The sequence below is a fragment of the Mytilus galloprovincialis genome, chromosome 1 (genome assembly GCF_965363235.1).
Source record: "Mytilus galloprovincialis chromosome 1, xbMytGall1.hap1.1, whole genome shotgun sequence".
NCBI classification, from domain to species: domain Eukaryota; kingdom Metazoa; phylum Mollusca; class Bivalvia; order Mytilida; family Mytilidae; genus Mytilus; species Mytilus galloprovincialis.
In genome coordinates, this window is record NC_134838.1 from 20342753 (window position 1) to 20348752 (window position 6000).

The following is a 6000-nucleotide window of genomic DNA, read 5'->3' on the forward strand; positions in this document are numbered from 1 at the left end:
GTAATCAACTAAAGGTAATCGTACGAATTTCAACAATGATAAAAACACATAATTATATACCATATAGTCAGTAATAAATGGGCCCGAAATGAACAAAAAATGAAACTTATTAAACAAGAAAACCAAAGGCCTGACATATGACAAACAATAAACAAACAAACAAACATATAAAACAGACAGTCAGGGACTGTCTCTTTGACAATCATACCACATCTTATTGTTAAACACATGAAAACCACTGAATTGTGTGCTTCTGGATTGGGACAGGCTCATAAAAAATAGACAGAGTAAACCATGGAAACTTTCATAACTTATTAGTCGAGACATACTAACACAGTAATGGCATAAAACAAACAAAATAGTCTACACAATATAAAACTTAATAAGAAGATGTATGATTGCCAACGAGACCAAATGACAAAGACCGAAATTAATATACGGGTCAGCCTTCGGCCTTATATTTCAACAATGAGCGAAGCCCATACAACATAGTCAGCTTTAACAGGCCACGAAATGACAAATAGAAAACTAACGGCCTAATATATGTATAAAACAATCATAAATGAAATATAAATATATCAATATTAATAACAATAAAACACAATATTCAAAGATCTTAAACAGTGTTGAATTTGTAACCTTTTAAATAATAGATACGAGACAATATCTGAAAAAGTCTAATTTCCATGTCCCATCATTCACCAGCAACTGTTTTTTTATTCAGGCATCTTTTTGGAAAATTTTAAGTTTCAGTATTAACTCGAGTATAAAATGCACCAACTGCAACCAATTTTAAACATTCTTTTTAATATTTCGTCTAATGAAATATTGTAATTTAAATGGTCAATCCCCAAAAAAATCATGTTGTCCCCTTGTTATTTTCTGAAAATTAAATCATTCAAAGAATATCTAAATTAAGCAAACAGCCTTCCGATATTCACAAATCTGATAGATTATATCAAAAAACTTCTCCATTACTGGTGTGATTTTGTTATAACTAAAGCATGTAAGAAAATTTTGCATTTTTAAGTGTCTTTTAAATGTTGTCCCCAAGGGTAATTTCCCTCCTGTTACCGCTCGGGTTTTTTTTTTCCACCTGTGGACACGTTTGAAAAACCAAAAAAAAAAAAGTTCTTGTAATGCAATGTGAAAAGCATCATTTCCTGAATGTACGACTCCATATGTTTAGGTGAATAGCAGCCAGTTTAAAAATACTGAACTCCCCAAAGATCAGAATTTTGAAAGAAAAAATTTCTTGTTCTCTCCTGCAGAGACATATAATACATATGTGTTATAGTAGTCTCAGTCTCCTGTTACAGACTTTTGGTGTACCTTTTGAGAATATTTCATTGTCAGCACTATAACAGTACATGGGTGTTTATAGTATCTTATCAAATTGATATGTAGATGGAAGTAAACTTCTATACAATTCGAGTAAATGCACAAAAAGTACTGCGTAATTCCTTTCTGTTACGTTCTGTCATGTTACCTGATAAAAAGTAACGGCATAACCATAATCAGTAACAGGAAAGATGTTCAAGACAATTTTACTGATGAATCAAAAAGTTAATCTACTATATGCCAATCATTTCATTTAATATAAGTTATCATCACCATATTAAATAAATATAGTGTAAAGTAACATACTGTATATTGAATGAAAAAATAGGTTTTTTGCTCTTGATAACAGCAGAGAACATTGTGCAATTCCAGTAGAGTAGATAGTAACAGAAAGGATTTTATTTTATAATTGTTTATTACCTAGGCAGATTTTTCATCTTTCAAACACAGTTTCAAAGGATAAATGACAGTGTTTGCTGTTATCTTCTAATTGTGACCAATCTGAAATGATGTATTTTTAAAAAATATAAAATAGTGCATTTTTTTCAGAAAAAAAATCTTTTCTGTTACCGTTGTCCTGTTCCTCAAGATTCGTTCATGTTACCGACATATCTGACTATATTTTAGTAGATTTCTAAACCTTTCGTATTGCAAATGCTAAAATCAATAATAAGCAATTGATAAACTATTGCAGGATATACTAGTAAACCACAAATAGTGTCTTAAACTTATTCCTTATTTCCATTAGACACTTTTTAAAATTGATTCACTTTGTTAACAGGAAAGAACTGTATTTTTTTTGTACCATTTTTGAATTTGCCATTGTTACCACATTTAACAATTGTTTGAATTACAGACAACAGTTCCTAGCTCATCAATGTGTATTCTTCGATTTGTGCTATTAAAATACCGGGTCTAAAGGCAGTTTTTTTCTGTTTTTTTTTCTTATTGCTAAAAATAGCCCTTTTCAGATATTGTCTCATACAAGAAAATGTGGTATGAGTGCCAATGAGACACTTTCTCTCCAGCCAAGTCACATTTTTTTGATAGGTTTATTTTTTACAATCGATAAGTGTAGCCGGATTTGTAACAATAAGGATTTGTTACCCTCCCCATTTCGAAAATAATAACTTTTAAATATATACAGTCAACTTGACAAACATAGGCTGTTTTCTGCTCATTGGTCGGGTTGTCTCTTCGACTCATACCACATTTCCATTCTTATTTTATACATTTCATTTGGATTCCACGTCATAAGAAAGATAACTCTTTAATTTCAACCACTAAACGCAAGAAAAATACATTCGAACAAATATTGTGAGCAGTCTTTAGCTTTTCAACTGGGAGTAGTAATGTATTACTATTTTTAGTAATCTCCAATATAATGAGTTACATCTGTTTAAATATAGTTTTAGTTATTGCTTTAAATATTTGCAATTTTCACCAATTTGATTACATGATGGCATTGCACATTCCACAAATGGAACTAAAATAGTTTTATTATAAAAACAACCATTATCTGATAATACTCTTTAAAAATATGTAATAAAAAAAACCTACAAATGCCACTTATATACTGTCTTTTTTATTGACAGCATATCAGGTGTTAGATTAAAAAAGCTGTTGGTGTCTTATCAGATAACTCCTAAACTATATCATCATAGAACAATCGCCAAGATGTCGTTAATGAAATGAAATTGTATACCCTGCATTTACCATGCTTTTCAATAACGTATGGTCAAATTGCTGAAATACTACCCCCTCTTATCTTCTGTCAGAGACATATATAGGTGAATATATGTCTCTGATTCTGCATTGACAATCATGCCATGCTAACGCCCTCATGCTCAATGTGTGTCTAATATATAATTCGTGTAATGGTCGAAATTCGATCATGTAGTCACGTTAGTTTCACAACTTATACAGACTCGTTTCTAGCACACAATGACATCCTTGTAGATTAACATTGAACAACGTGCAGATTAACACTCGGATATATGTCATGTTTGGAGATTTAATTACTATGCAACGCTTTTTATGATTGCTCTGTCGACAGGTGATGAAGTCGTGTGTGTCTAACACATAATTTGGGTAATGGTCGAAATTTGATCATGTAGTCACGTTAGTTTCACAACTTATATAGACTCATTTCTAGCACACAATGACATCCTTGTAGATTAACATTGAACAACGTGCAGATTAACACTCGGATATATGTCATGTTTGGAGATTTAATTACTATGCAACGCTTTTTATGATTGCTCTGTCGACAGGTGATGAAGTCGTGTGTGTCTAACACATAATTTGGGTAATGGTCGAAATTTGATCATGTAGTCACGTTAGTTTCACAACTTATATAGACTCATTTCTAGCACACAATGACATCCCTGTAGATTAACATTGAACAACGTGCAGATTAACACTCGGATATATGTCATGTTTGGAGATTTAATTACTATGCAACACTTTTTATGATTGCTCTGTCGACAGGTAATGGAGTCGTGCACTCAACTGCAAGACAACGAATCAACCATCATTTAAAAAACACAATGTAATGTAGACAGACGATGAACCATTATTTTGAAAATTGTAATTTTGACACATGAACAGGGTCATGCAGAAAGATTACCGACAAATCCAATGACATGTTTTTCAAATTTCAAATATTTTATTGGACAAAGCACATATGATACAATGCGTATTCCAAGATACAAACACATTAAACATGACAATTTATGCAAATACAACATAAAGTAAACATTTTAACCCCGCCACATTTTTACGCCTGCCCCAAGTCAGGAGCCTCTGGCCTTTGTTAGTCTTTTAATATTTTTAATTTTAGTTTCTTGTGTACAATTTTGAGTTTAGTATGGCGTTCATTATCACCGAACTAGTTTTAGTTTCTTGTGTACAATTTTGAGTTTAGTATGGCGTTCATTATCACTGAACTAGTATATATATTTGTTTAGGGGCCAGCTGAAGGACGCCTCTGGTTGCGGACATTTCTCGCTGAGTTGAAGACCTGTTGGTTACCTTCTGCTGTTGTCTCTTTGACACATTCCCCATTTCCATTCTCAATTTCATTTTATACCATGAACCACCCAATTAACGTGACACATGTTTAACTACAAAACAAAAGACAAGCGATGTAACCGTCCCATTACTGACAGACTATCAGAAATAAAGACAGATGAATGTCACCGTCCCATTACTGCCAGACTGTCAGAACTGAAGACAAACGATGTGACCATCCCATTAGTGACAGACTGTCAGAACTAAAGACAGACGATGTGACTGACCCATTACTGGCAAAATGTCAGAACTGTACAGACGATGGGACCGACCCATTACTGGCAGAATGTCAGAACTCTAGACAGACGATGGGACCGTCCCATTAATTGCAGAATGTCAGAACTGTAGACAGGCGATGTGACCGTCCCATTACTGGCAGAATGTCAGAACTGTAGACAGACGATGTGACTCTCCCATTACTGATATTCTGTCAAAACTGAAGACAGTCGTTGTTACCGACCAATTACTGCCAGACTGTTAGAACTGAAGACAGACGATGTGACCATCCCATTTTTGCCAGACTGTCAGAACTGAAGACAGACGATGTGACCATTCCATTATTGACAGACTGTCAGAACTGCAGACAGACGATGTGACCATCCCATTATTGACAGAATGTCAGAACTGAAGACAGACAATGTGACCATCCAATTACTGCCATACTTTCAGAACTGAAGACAGACGATAACCATCCCATTATTGACAGACGATGTGACCGTCCCATTACTGGCAGAATGTCAGAACTATAGACAGATGATGTAACCGATCCATTTCTAGTAGACTGTCAGAACTGTAGACAGACGATGGGACCGACCCATTACTGGCAGAATGTCAGAACTGTAGACAGGCGATTTGACTGTCTCATTACTGACAGAATGTCAGAACTGTAGACAGAAGATGTGACTCTCCCATTACTGATATTCTGTCAAAACTGAAGACAGTCGTTGTTACCGACCAATTACTGTCAGATTTTTAGAACTGAAGACAGACGATGTGACCATCCCATTTTGCCAGACTGTCAGAACTGAAGACAGACGATGTGACCATTCCATTATTGACAGACTGTCAGACTTGCAGACAATGTGACCATCCAATTACTGCCATACTTTCAGAACTGAAGACAGACGATAACCATCCCATTATTGACAGACGATGTGACCGTCCCATTACTGGCAGAATGTCAGAACTATAGACAGACGATGTAACCGATCCATTACTAGTAGACTGTCAGAACTGTAGACAGACGATGGGACCGACCCATTACTGGCAGAATGTCAGAACTGTAGACAGGCGATTTGACTGTCTCATTACTGACAGAATGTCAGAACTGTAGACAGACGATGTGACTCTCCCATTACTGATATTCTGTCAAAACTGAAGACAGTCGTTGTTACCGACCAATTACTGTCAGATTTTTAGAACTGAAGACAGACGATGTGACCATCCCATTTTGCCAGACTGTCAGAACTGTACACAGATGATGTGACCGACCAATTACTGCCAGACTGTCAGAACTGTAGACAGACGATGTGACCATCCCATTATTGGCAGAATGTCAGAACTGTAGACAGACGATGTGACCGACCT